Below are 14360 nucleotides of genomic sequence, written 5' to 3'. Positions count from 1 at the left end.
ACGTCCACTAGAGACCAAAAGGTCTATGGGACAGCAAGAAACCCTCTAGTACATCTGCTTTAGGGAGGGCACATGGCAGCTCCCGAGGAGTGCAAAAAGCAACCCATATTATTTAAAGTACCTACATGATAGTCAGAAAGAGTAAACAGCCATAAATCAGTTTAAGATTGAGAGTCTCTTGGTTTTGATTTGAACTCTCTGATTGCTATGCCTTCACGGTAAACTGCCCATTTTCCATCCTTTCTGGCAGCCCTGACTTTAGCTAATTCAGTCGCCTTAATCTTAAGTTGAGCTTGTGTAAGCTCCTTTGCTACCCATACTTTGGTGACCTTCAACTTGTAAGATTGTCGAAGAAGCTTGATCCGCATATCTTTTGACTTCAGTGTAAGGATTGCATGACCTTTATAGTGCAAAATAGAAACTGGCCTGGAGTCGTCATCATCCTACTCATCATCATCCACCCATTCAATGTTGGGCAAGCTTGCTTTGATCTTTGTCAATATTTCACACTATGTGTCCTCCTCTTTGTACCAATCTTCTGGGAGTCCCTATTCTAATCTTCAGCGCATTATCACATCTAGCTTTGTGTTCTTTAATCTCTGCCTGAATATCAGACTTACTTGCTTTGGTGTCCACTTCCACATTCACTTCCTTCTTAGCAGTTTGTACTTCAGTGTGAATAAGATCTTTGACAGTAGAGACTAGCTGCGGGGTAGGGGGGGAATCCTTACAAGATTTTACAGCCTCATCAATTACTGCCTGCTTACCAGGCCCTTCCAGAATGTGAAGTCGAGCCTTTACTTCTGCCAATTCCAATCGTAGCTCTCTCACTGCCTCCTGCAGATAAAAAAATATGATTCTATTGCCCAAGGATGGGTCGTTTTGAGGATGGGCAAGTTCTCTTATGGGAAACAGAGTGATTTTTCACAATGTATGCTGCCCATAGGGTGAGAGACTATTGGGAGTGGCGGTCTTGGACAGTGGAGAAAGCTCTTGTATGCTTCCCTTTTCTGCTTTGAGCAGATAGGTGGCTAATTGGGCACTAGTGAGCTATGGGAAATTGTGTGGCCAAGCGTGGTTATTAGTAACAGTTCCGGGCTGTGTGCAAGCTTTCTAGAGTAGGGATGGAGGTCTATTTCCAGGATTGGTGAGAGTGGTGAACAGCAGAGGCTATGCAAGTATGTGGATGCCTAATAGGATGTGGAATGCCCCAGATGCAAGAAAGAATGTATCTCTTAAGTAGCCTCGATTTCAGAGCCTCTTACTTAATCAAAGAGATACCAAAAGGGGCACCAAAGTTTGGGGCCAATCTATGTCTTTGTCTTGGTGCAAGGGCACTCTAGCTCCTAGCTCCCAATCTCCTAGTTTTTTATGTGCTGAATTGTTGATATAACAACGTTGGCTGGTTATTTGTTAGTGCTACTGCCCTTTAATTTATTGAAGGCCGGTTTCACCATCCCCCCACATACATACTCAGATGATGCACCACACCCTCTCAATGATGTTGAGCGAACACTGCCAGATCCTCTATGTTGAAGGACATCTCCATAAACAATGGTCAATCATCCCTTGGTTACCTATTCTGCAACAATTGCAGGTAACATTGTCACGGGGACGCGAAGTTATGAACCGTGACTAACTTTGGCTTAGGGGACTAGCCCAAGGGAAGCGACACTTCCCAGATATCCCTAGGTGCACACATTAGGCCTACTTGCTAGGGGAAAGGCAAGGTTTAGAGGGGTCTAATTGTTGAGCCCAAGGAGAAACCAATGTTTCATTAGTTAGAAATGGTTAGGATTTTAATGTGAGGGACAAACCAATGTTCCATTGATTTGCAAGGGTTAGAGCTTTAATGAGGGGGCCACGTGGCAGCCCCTCATGCACTACCTACCACCTCTCCTTTCCTTTCTCCTCTCCTCAACATTACGGGATGGTTTTTCTTACGGTTTTTTTTTAAGTCAAAGGCTTGGCACGTTTACCAAAGCTCCCCGCTCGCATTTCTTGGATCTCCATGCATTTCGAGGCAGTCCGTACGGCTGTACAGACTGCAGGCGCTACATTCAAGGCCCCAGTACAGACTGTACGGGCCATTAGAGCTGCTGTACGGATCTGCTCCCTGTTGTCAGCCATTGGATGCTCTTGTACGGTTATGTTCCACGCTGTACAGGGTCCTAAAGGCTGTTTTACAGACCTGGTTTGACACTGGTTTGCTGCTTGCTCACCTCCCAACACAGCTGCAATTACCTCGAGGCTGCTGCCCGCATCAGCAGGTGTTTTTGATTGCTGAATTGCTGCTGCATGCTTTCGGAAGCACTCATTCCAAAGCAGGGCTATCATTTGAAGCTGCACGGGTCAATTCCTAGCTGCAGGTGGATTCTGTCATGGAAGTTTAGCCCTTCTTTGCTCACCCAAGCTGCTCTTCACATTTCTCAGCTCCCAGTTTTCCTTCCCCTCTTGTAGCTCCCAGTTCCTCCTGCTAGTCTCCACACTAGATCTGTTGCTTCTGGAGGTGTTTCGGAGCTGGATTGAAGTCAGTTGAAGCTGGTTTGAGTTCTCTTGTCGCTATCCCTTTCATGTTGATTGCATTTGGTGATTTTGGAAGCTTCTTATTGCTCCATTTGTTCTTGGAAGCCCCTCTTGGCCATTCAGGCAGTGATTGGGCACCCAGTCACAGCGGGTGTAATCAAAGGGGCAAAGTGTGGATTATCTTCCTGTATTGTGGTCACTTGTGCAGCCTGAGATCTGTGTTGAAGCTTGACCACCCTAAGAGGCTGGTCAGTGGGTTGTGGGATTGCCAGTCCTGGTTGAGTAAGTTGGATGCTTTGTGGAATGCTTGGGCACCTTTACAGTTGGTCATGGACAATAGTGAATGCCTTAGCCTTGCCTTGGCACTTGGGTACTAGTGGGTGCACTAGGATGGAATGCAGGTTATAGCCAAAGTTTGGCTTGGACAGTGGAAATAGCCCGTGGGGATGAGCACAAGGGTGAGCCCTTGTTGTATGTACCAATTTCATTCCTAAAGAAATAAATAAATACCGGAAGGAGCGCCAAGTGTTTGGGGCCAGTGTGGTGTCTTGTACTTGGTTTCATTGAGCAAGGGCACTCTAGCCTCCATCCAGTTATTTCTCCAATTGTTTCTAAGTGGTATTGTTTAAAGTTAAGTGGTTGGAAATGATGCAATGTGGCTGTGAATAATGAATATGCAATGTAAGTTATGGTCTACTGCCCTTTAGGAAACTGAAGGCCGGTTACAACATCATCCTCGTCTGCTTCAGCCAAGTTCCAATGGGCTGCCCACCATACGAACCAGCCAAAAGAAATCGGAGATCTTCCATGGCCTAAAGTTGATTCATAGACGAGACCACGACCTAGTGAGCACCTCGTGCAGCACCTGCTGCTCCAACCAATGTCTCCGATGGGGGGATTCATCAACTTCTAAGGTGAAGGTAATGGGCACTCTGCAGGTACCAAAGTCCTCTGAGTTAGATCATAATATCTCCCAATTGATGGCAGAGTTTACTAATTTGAAATTGCATTTGGTTAATGCACGACAACCTAGAGCACCCAAGAGTGAGGATAGGCCTCAAGATAAGAGTGGGGTCACTTGCTATGAATGTAGTGAAAAAGGTCACTATCGGCCTCAGTGTCCTATGCTAGTGGCATACGAGAAGAAAAGCATCCACATGGTCCTCATGGATTGTCCTACTTAGGCAAGCCAAAAGCACTATCTTAAGTCCCATTGTACCTCTCCCAAAGGACGATTCTCCTACAGCATAAGCCTTCACTATCACCTGTGTGGTCTACAGTTGATGAACCTACGGTTTCCCAATCACCCCAACATTCTAATCATTTGTGATTGCAACGAATCCAAAAACTTTCGAAGGGTCCCTTAAACAAAGGGTGCTCAAGATGAAGAGTGAGGGCATGTCACACAGGACCCCATCATCACAACATTTGTAGAGAAACACCATAAAGCAATCTCAGAGAGGGACTCCAATCTTGGAGAATATCCCATTGAGCAGCCCTGTGTGATATCCTCATCCTCTCGTCTTAGGCTCTCACACGAAGGATCTAGGATGGCTAGCTCAATCTCCCCAATCAGACATCAAGTCATGATCCTCCAACGAGGACCTAGTTGGCTCAATATCCCACTATGCCCAATTGATGTGCATTTGACCAAGAATGTGACCTTGGGAATCACGGACCTCAATGTGCCAAATGATTGTCTAGTGCTCTATCTCTTCTCTGCACTATGGACTAGCCTTGATAAGACTGTTAGAAAATACCCAACAGAGGGTACACGTAGCGGAAGACTTATAGTAATGCCCAGGACCTCACACAGTGTGCGGTGTGGGTGTGGAATCACAGACTTCTTTACTTATGTGCATTCAATGGATGTGCAGACTCATCAATAGACAATGAACCAACCAGATAGAGAAACCACCAAAATATATATTTCCGTCCACAACTATGGACACAATACAAAAGAGACAGATCCAGAGTCCCACCAATGATGTGGTCCTCTGATCTTACCACAAGGTACTTCTCCTATCTGCTGGCTATCTCTAGACTCGAGCCCGCGTGCTCCACCTCGAGCGTAAGTAGACTTTCCGTCTATTGGTGAAGTCATTTATGAATGTAACATAATAGAGATAACCACCAAAAGTAGGTGTGCTCATGAGACCGCAGACATCATTGTGTATGAGCTGTAATTTACAAGTAAGTCTTATTGCACCATCCTTCTTAAAAGGAAATCTATGCATCTTGCCAAGGATGCAACCCTCACATGCATGAGGAGGAGGTGACTCCAAAGGAGGCACTGCATCAACCATAGCACGCTTCTGAGGTGTCATCAAGCTGCCATAGCTCATGTGCCCATATGTGGCTTGCCATAAGTCCGCATTCTGCATCGCAGCAGTAGGAGTGCTCACTGAAAGTGCAAAATCAGATCTTTTTTCATAAATGTCAAGCTGAAAAAGACCCCGATACAAAGTGCTAGATAACATCAAAGCATAGTCATTGTCTTTGTCTCGGATTGCACACTTAGCATCATCAAATATGACCTGAAATCCTCCTCGATTGAGAGAGGACACTGAAAGCAAATTTTTCTTTATACCTGGCACATAAAGAACATCTGTAATTCTGAAATTTATGCCATCCGTGGATGTGAGTAAGATGTCCCCCACTCCACACACTAAATAAGAAGAATTGTTTGCACATGTCACCTTCTTTTTAGTAGGTGGTGGATGCAGAGATGGAAAAAGACTCTTCTTAGAAGTGAGGTGCTTAGAAGCACCACTATCAAAATACCAAGTGTTCAGTGTCTCATTGACACTGAAAGAGCATGCATCCTTTGAAAGGTCATAACTGCAAGACAAGAAAGCATATGGGTCATCCTCAAGAGTGGCTGCAGTATCTGGACTATCCACTGAAAAATCTGAAATGCAAGACAAAAAGGCATAGTGCTCTTCCACAAAGTTGCCTGTAACATCCCCTCCATCATGTGCATTAGGAGCTAATCGAATCCCTTTTCTTTTCTTTAGCTATGCGCTTCTTGCATTCACCAATGTAGTGACCTGGCTTCTTGCAGTAGTGACAAATGCCCTTCTTCTTAGGCTTATCTACATCACCTTTAGCCTTATAAGAGAGCTATCCTGAATCAGCTTTATGCTGATGTGCGGGCTAATTGGCATGTTGCTTTAAACTTAGAAAGCATGGCATGCTTGCCAGCCCGTGTTGCCATATTTCTTCTTGTCTGCTTTTCTTGTAACAAAAGTCCTACCAACTCATGAAAAGAGAGAGGATTGCTACCCCCCCCCAATGACAAATTCAGCGAGGTGTGAAAACCGAGATAAGACTCGAGAAGAGAATTCAGAGCGGTGGTAATCGTCTCTGAATCTGAAATAACTTCATCTATATTCAACAATTGTTTCCTCAAATCCTGAAGTTCTGTGAGATGAGCATTCATGGAAGCTCCCTCATCCATATGCGTATGAGATAGCTCTCTCTTCAAGAAGGAAACTCTGGCATCATTTCTTGCTGCAAACATGCTCTCTAAAATCTCCCAAGCTACCTTTGAGGTCTTGCATGACCGAATGTCAAGAATAATGAACCTCTTGACAGAAAGAGAAATAACAAAAAGGGCTTGTGCATCCCTAGAATCCCATGTTTTCTTGCTTTGCTATGGGAGCCACTGGAGTAGCTACTGCTGCTCCAATCACTTGTGCTGCATTTTGACCTCTACCTCTGCCTCCAGCTGTAGGAGTGACAGGTGTAACCATAGATTCTGGCCTTGCCTCATCTCCATTGACATAATCCCAGAGATGTCTACCAACTAAGATGTTGCGAACCATAAAACTCCACAAGGAGTAGTTGGTGCCATCCAACTTATCCTCCTGTGTGAGGACTCCAAACACCTCATTGGGGTTGTTCTAAGCCATTTCTGCCAGAAAACCCAAAAAACACAGCAAACTAGACAAGTAAAATCCCTTCCTGGGATGTAAAATGCACAACCAGAGTCTGCCAAAAAATTCTGCCCACAGTGACAATTACTGTCACAACCTATCAAAGGCTTGAAATGCACCACAATGCTCTACAAATGCCCAAAATTCTGCAAAAAGTGGCAAAAGTGTGCAATTTGACTCACACCGAGTCCAAAACTGTTTGCAAATTTCCCAAATGATCTTTCAACTGCCAAATTGCATCCAAAATGCAAAAACCCCAAATTTCTGCAAAAAATTGCACCTGAAAGGAGCAAATCAACTAAAAGCCCCAAATTTCTGCAATTCTCTGCAAAAAATGCAAAAGCCCCAAATGTGCTCCCAAAATGCAGGCCAAACAATGGCTCTCTGCAAGAATGCCTGCCAAAAAACACCTTCCAAAGTCCACCTGCAGAGAAAATTTGCCTGTTGTATGGACACCTTCAACTTGTACGGAACTGACGGTACGCAACGGTCAACAGATAGAATGGCGCAATTGTACGACAACCTATATGGCGCTGCAGTAGAGAATGCTAGCGGCTAACTGACAGTACAGCAGCTGGCAGGTACAGATGATGCACAGCAGCTGTACGGCCTGCAACGGATGTACGGACTGCAGTCCGACGATGGAGCTGTACGAAATGCGTGCGGGAGCTACATGTGTACGGACGGCGTCACTGCAGGTGTACATACGAAAATCCGTACAGTCATCGGACTGTACGGACGGGCAGGAGTGGGAGCTCAAGGTCGAGCTTGCGAGCAATGGGAGCACTTGAAGCACAGGCGAGAAGAACCTGCTCTGATACCAAATGTGAGAACAATGGGAGCAGAATGTAAGAGTGAGAGAGCAAGAGTGAGCTGAAAAAAAGAATAGAAGAAGTGAAGTACAAGTGAGAGTGAGGGGTTTTGTCTAAGTGACAAAACCCTTATCCTATCCACTAACCGTAGTTAGGGATTGGACTGTGGTTAGGGGGAAAAACCTCAATGAGGGAAAAGTGCCCTAACCTACTTATTACAATACATTGGCCACTGCCTAGAATATAGTAATAATTCTAACAGATTTCTCTACTGAAATATCCATGCCCACCTAGCAGCCAAGGTACCTCATTGTCTGTCCCCAGGGGGTCCAACGAATGCCAAAATCAACCCCCCAATCTCGAACCTTCTAAACCTCCTCTATACCCGTGAAGAAGCTAATGGATTTAGTCCAGTTGAAGCGGGCCGTTGAAGCGGGCCCCGGAGCCTCACAATAGATAGCCAAGGCCCCCCTGACATCCTCAAGGCTCGTTGTTGATCCCTCCAATACAGGTCTGTTTCGTCTCCAAACTATGAGTCTAGCAGTTTCTCCTCCTAACGGATCGGAAACCTCATCCCTGTGAGGCCATTCGCCTAAGAGTGAAGAAAATAGCCCAACGCCTCCACTACGAAAAGGAAGAGGAAGGGAGCAAGAGGGCAACCCTGCCGAATTGAGTGAGAAAGAGAAAAGACCTCACCCGCATGCCCCCCAATGATCATCTAGCTGGAACTCCTTAGATAAAGGGCTGAGACCCCTCTAATTCACCTCCTCGAGAATCCCAATCTTCGCATGGTACCCTCCAAAAAGGACCACGCCACTCTGTCATATGCCTTCTCAAAATCCAAGAGAAGGATGGCAAGAGGCTGCGACTCCTCCCTGGCCCAATCCACTACTCCCAAAACGTAAAGATGTTGTCCACGATACACCATTCCTAAACAAAACATGTCTGCTTGTCATGGATGACTGGACCAATCAGAAGCCTTTTATTTCACATATACGGGTGTTTGGGCCATTGGCATATGCTTGAGGCATAAGCTTGAGGATAAGGCCATCAAATGCATATTTATTGGCTACAGCTCAAAAAGCAAGGGATATGAGTTGTATCAGCCTAGCACAAGCAAGGTTATCATCAACAAGGATGTTTTTCTTGTTGAGAATGTGCCTTTACCTTGGCTGGACTGCAAAAAACCGCCATCCATTGAGGCCTCAAATGTCTTTGATTGTTTGCTGCCCCTCTTCCAATCACCTACAGATTCAGAACAGCCAGTGCAAAGCATAATGCCACATGCTTCAAGCATCCTACATCCTCCTCCTGTTGCTCATGCTCAGCTTGATATGCCTCCAGTTGATCACCATGCTATTGAGCAGGTAGTTGAAGAGGAGAGGGCTGTCATTAGACAGCAAAAATCAGTCCCTCGTTGGTTTTTGGACACCCTCAAGGACAACAAGCAAATTGAGCCGTTACTTGCCCACACTAGACATGTGAACAAACAAATGCAGGGTAATTTCTTGGCTGTAGCTTTGATTGCCACAGCTTGTAATGAAGAGCCTCTATGTCACAAGGATGCTTTTGACAGCAAAGAATGGATGGATGCAATGAGAGCTGAACTTGAGTCCATTCATGCAAATGGCACCTGGGAGTTGTGTGACTTGCCTGCAGGCAAGCATGCTATAGGCACAAAATGGGTTTATAAGGTCAAACGAAAAGCTGATGGCAACGTTGACCCCTTCAAAAGCCCGCTTGGTTGCAAAGAAATATGCACAACAACATGGCATTGACTTTGAGGAGACCTTTTCTCCCACCTCACGCATTACGACCATACCGTCTATCTTTGCTCTCGCATCCCACAGACATTGGGAGGTTCATCAATTGGACATTAAGACCGCCTTTCTTCATGGTGATTTACAGGAAGAGGTCTATGTCACTCAGCCACCTGGCTTTGAGCAAAAAGGTTCTGAAAATCTGGTTTGCCAACTGGAAAAGGCCCTTTATGGATTGAGGTAGGCAGTCGCGTAATGGTATGCCAATGAACATGTGCATATTTGACAGCCCGAGGCTTTCAGAACAGCCCTACAGAGGCCACTGTTTATGCCCGAAAGAGTGCTGCAGAATTTTTTATTCTCATTCTTTATGTGGATAGCATGCTTGTCACAAGGCCAGATATGGGAAAATTTCCATATTTCAAGGCTGATTAGTAGAAATCATTTGCAATGACAGACATGGGCACATTGCACTATTACTTGGACATCCAGTGTGCATATGCAACCCATGGCTTTCAGAACATCCTACAAAGGCCACTCTTTATGTCCAAAAGAGTGCTGCAGAATTTTTAATTCTCATTCTTTGTGTGAATGACATGCTTGTCACTGGGCCAGACATGACAAAAATTGCAGATTTCAAGGCTCATTTGCTGAAATCATTTGCAATGACAGACATGGCTCATTGCACTATTACTTGGGCATCCAATTTGCACATGTTGAGGGGAGTATAATGATGAGTCAGTCCAAGGATATCCGACAGCTCCCAATTTCTACACCATTGGAGCTTAACTTCCGTTTCTTCTCAGAAGATGGGAGCATTGGCACGCAGTCAAGTGGGTCTTCCGTTACACGACCATGCAAAATTCGGGACTGTTCTATGGTAATGTGTCTCCACTGGTCTTACATGCTTTCACGGACAATGATTTGACAGGGTTGTTATGACATGAGAGTGTCCCAATGTGGCAATTGTTTCATGCTCGGATCTTCATGCATCTCATGGTTCAGCAAGAAGCAACCTACAGTTGCTACTTCCAGTTGAGAAGCTGAGTACAGGGCAGCTGTAATGACGAGGCACTTGAAAGTAGAGATCGATGTATGATATGAACTGAAACGCAGAAGCCGGCTCTCAAAACAAAACAAAAAGAAGCTGATTCTAAAAGGAGAGATGCTAGCGTTCACTCATCTTTGACATAACAGCGTAATAAGAAATGGTATGGACAAGACCCGGTTGTTGCTGAACATTCCCCTAGATTTTACTGGGAAGCAACTTCCCTGCATCTACTTAAGGTAAAATTCCATCATCGTCCTGGACAGGACAAAGTCAACGCCAAAGCACTTAGCATCTATATATTTCCATGAAAACAAAGCCATCTCTAGTCCGTCCTACCGACCGAAAAGTGAACTCAATCACGCCTTGATTTTATATTTCCCGATAAGACGAATTCTAAGGGCATCGCGATCTACATTGAGGCGATTTCATAATCGAAGCATAAATTTAATGATCCATTGCAGCGTAAATTAGTCAGTTCTACAGGTTTGAGAAGCCCCAATAAGCGCAAGGATTTCAGCAAAACGAGTACATTGATCCTTGCAAGAGAACTTTTCATTACGATAAAATTTCACGTTACCATCCCAGAACAAATACCTCGACGTAAAAATTGAGGATTAAATACAACTTTCCAGAGTTCTTGTCGTTGTCTCGATCGAACAGGCCCACCATGTATCAATAATTAGAGCCTGCAGCTCGTTCTCGCATTCTCATCGCTAATCAAATGATTACAATGTTTAAAGTGAATCTCCTTTTCGGGACTAAAAGCTTGATCAAAAGCGGCAAATCGTACTAGGTGTGGTCGTCCACTGTTGTGTGTAATAATTGAATTGCTGCTGAGCATAGAAAAGATTTGACTCTGCAAGGACTTTGGCAATTACGAGGCGCGATCGACTTGGTGACACAAGAAAGGTGCGGGGGTGCGGCCAATAAATAATGAAATGTACACGGAACGAAGGTTCGTTGAACAGCAGCAGCCTGCTGCTCAAAGAAGCATGCAGCTCCTGCACGTTGTGGTAGCTCCTCTCTATTTTGCCATGCCACGTCATCAATGATTCTATTTTAGAACCTAACTTCTCCATTATGCCTCCCTTTCGAGACTAGAATGTTACTTCTCCTAGTAGCTAGACCTCCTCGCAACTTCCAAAAGTAGAGTAGGATAGAGCAACTACATGTCATCATGCTAGGATCATCATGCTAGGATAGAGCACTTCCCAAGAGTAGTAGGATAGAGCAACTACCCTGTGTCCACTAGGCGACCGAGTACAGGACCAAGTGCTATGGCCTTGTCGTGCCGGCTCCTGCTTTTCAAGGGAGGGCTTATGTCCCCTTCTCCAACTAATAGAGCACAAAAACTGAACTTAAGCTTTCAGATTCTCGGGAAACTAGACTACCACATGTGATAGGCTCCAATTACTATTTTACATTCAAAGGGGGGAGATAATAATTTACTTTCTTGTAAAATCTATATCTTATGCTACATAATGAGCCCAAGATTTTTCTAAAATCTATTAGAAAATTCCCAAGCCCAATACTAGATTTGTTAACCTACTAAAATGTCGACTTGCTACAAGCATGATTCCAAGCCCAAGATTTTTCTAACGTCTAGTAGAAAATTCCCAAGCCTAACCTAACCAAACCTTAGTTAACCTAACCTAATCTAAACTTAATTAACATAACCTAAACTTAAACTAACTTTACCTAGTGTAACCTAAACCTAAACTAACTTTACCTAGTGTAACCTAAGAGAGGGTGCCACCAACAATACCCTGCGCGAAGACTAACAAGATGGTTAGGGAAGACGAAGAAGGAAGGCGGGAGGTGAGGGCAGGTGAGAGAGGCATGAATGCCTACAATGCCTCGCACAAGACATGGTTGGGAATAAGTTCTTCGTCCAAGGGGAGGAGCAAGGGGAAACGGTGACGGGGAACGGGAGGGGGAGGGGGAGGGAGAGGGGGGCAACCATAGGATTGCACTAGGGGAGGGAGAGATGGCGAGGGCCAAGGGGGAGCCAAGGATGGAGAGATTATTCGGGGGGAGGGGGGAGCATTAGATTAATTTTCATTCAAAAGGAGGGGGGTGCACTACTTCGTTTGATCAAATTCACTCTGGGGGGGGGTTGATACAAATCCAAAATCAATTTACATTTGAAGGAGGGACCTATTATCCCATAGGCCCTTTTCTATATTTTCAAGATGTTAATGGATTCTTTCTATGTCTCTCTCTGTTAGATGCAATAGAAATAGATCAGGAACTCCAAATAGGGGACTTTGTCACATTGGGGATTAGGGCAACTCCTCCAAATAGGGGACTTTGTCACATTGGGGATTTGGGAGATTTGGACATCATACTCTTAGAAGAGATTTGGTAACAAACTTTGCTCGAGACACACTCTCTTTGGATGCCTAGAAAGCCCACAAGCAAAGAGGGGTGGTACGACGGTGTAGCTTGCATTTTCCTAGTTGTATATTGACGATGCTTGCAAACGAAGAGATGACAACATTAATAAGGAGGAAAAGGAGGGCATAAGAGGTCCCCCAAGGGCAGAGAAAAGGTAGCCAACTAGCTCTAGGATTGTGTTGATTTGGGTTTGATGTGAACTTTAAAGGGGAGATAAGCTACGACATACAAACTCAAATAACATGATTGCACATTTATGAGAGACTAGAAGAACATAAATTCTATTGGGAGGAACTTGAAGACGTTTGGCCACCCACTCCCTTCTCCATCGAGGACATAGAATAGGATGGTCGATTGCATGGCAATAGTTTATAGTTGATGCAGTGCGAGCTTTTGAAATGGGCAGGTCGAAAAAGCTAATGCCTAGGTATCTGGCATGTTAGGCATAGCCACAAGGAGGCATCATGCTAGGTCGAAAAGCTAATGCCTTGGAATTTGACATGTTAGACATAGCTGCAAGGAAGGCTTTCCATCAAACTAGGCAAAATCTACCCAGGTATCAATATATGGGGACATGCACAAGGAACAATGAGCCAATACACTAAGAACCACAAGAAGAGAGCCAAGGGGCAAAAATGCTTCCAAAACTATTGTAGCATGAGCAATCCTTTTTTGGCTCTCGATATACCTATGGAGGAAATTAGACTTCATGGGACAATAGCTTATGTTGTCTCATAGATTTTCAAAAAGCCTTTGACATGGTTTTTCACCAAAGCCTATGGAACAATTATAGTTCCCAAAAGTCTAATTCTTCCATAGGGTGAGAAGCAAGATCTACTAGTTGAAGAAACTTTCAGATGAATTCCTAGCGACATTAGAGTCAGGTAGGGTCTCTTTTACACCCCCCCCCCCAGCTTTTACCACCTCTCCTATCCTCCCTTTTTCACAAATTAATACAGTGGCCTATTCCTCTACAAAATATTGAATGACTTGGACTACAAGTGCATGCATATATATTTGTTTAGATGCAACACAAAATATTTGCTCATGTACATGTATTCTAAAAGGTATAGTAGGTACACCATGTAGGTTCCAATCTCTTATCTACACATCTTTGCCATTGGTGATTGGAAAGAATCTCCACACCAAGATTCTAGAAGTATTGATTGTTTGAGTGTCTTGATTCTAGAAATATTGATTGTCTGAGTGTCTTGATAGAAAATAGCACTAGTATGTCTTAACTAGCGTGACCTTGGCATTGATAAATTTTATTTAGCACAACCATGAGGTGGCCTTTCTTGGGCTAGAAAATCCAAGACCAACTCCTCTTATTAATAAATGTATAGACCAAACAACATGGGGGAGAGAGGGCAAGTGAATAACGAGGAAGTCCCTATATGAATGAGGTGAGGCCCCCCTTCCTTCTTATTTGTGAGAATAAGAGTCAAAGACCCTCTACAATATTATTTTCACAAACATCTCATTAGCCCCCTTTGAATGGGTTAAGAATGCCTTGATTCAAATCCGTTGCATGAAATTTTGTAGTTATCCATTTTGCCTTAGTTTAATTGGGCTATCTCTACCTTACACCTAAGAAATCAACATAATTTCTCAAATGAAACATAAAGGTATTCTCTATTCCATGTCACCTTAGGTCAAGTTATACATATGTAATAATTCTCTGAGATTAAGGGCATGTAGATTATGTAAATAAGAAGTATTGATCTCCAAACTAATGGAGGACTTAGGTGAGAGCCAATAGGTCCCTCGGAATAGGGAGGTAGCCTCTCCTCTTCCATGTGGAAGGAAGCAAAACAAATATGGAATAGTTCTTTGCCAACTTCCTTGGAGTCAAGAACACCATACCCTACTCTAT

At 44.2% G+C, this 14360-nt stretch overlaps 1 protein-coding gene across 8 annotated transcripts in view; it reads right to left on the bottom strand.

The window, feature by feature from the left end:
• Window positions 1-11172, bottom strand: part of LOC147891431 (uncharacterized) — a 122729-nt gene extending 111557 nt beyond the window's left edge. For 6 of the 8 annotated variants that reach the window (XR_015542593.1, XR_015542594.1, XR_015542595.1 and 3 more), the window contains exon 1: window positions 10682-11172. The gene's annotated coding sequence lies outside the window, so the exon portion shown is untranslated. The remainder of the gene's footprint in view (window positions 1-10681) is intronic. The other 2 variants (XM_087389501.1, XM_087389502.1) reach the window with 2 other exon arrangements.
• Window positions 11173-14360: the final 3188 nt, after the last annotated feature.

Source organism: Dipteris shenzhenensis, chromosome 18 (genome assembly GCF_047967505.1).
Source record: "Dipteris shenzhenensis isolate YYH24624 ecotype China chromosome 18, Dip_SZ_1.0, whole genome shotgun sequence".
NCBI lineage: Eukaryota > Viridiplantae > Streptophyta > Polypodiopsida > Gleicheniales > Dipteridaceae > Dipteris > Dipteris shenzhenensis.
The sequence above is the reverse complement of the archived record's forward strand: the minus strand, read 5'-3'. Positions and strand labels throughout refer to the sequence as shown.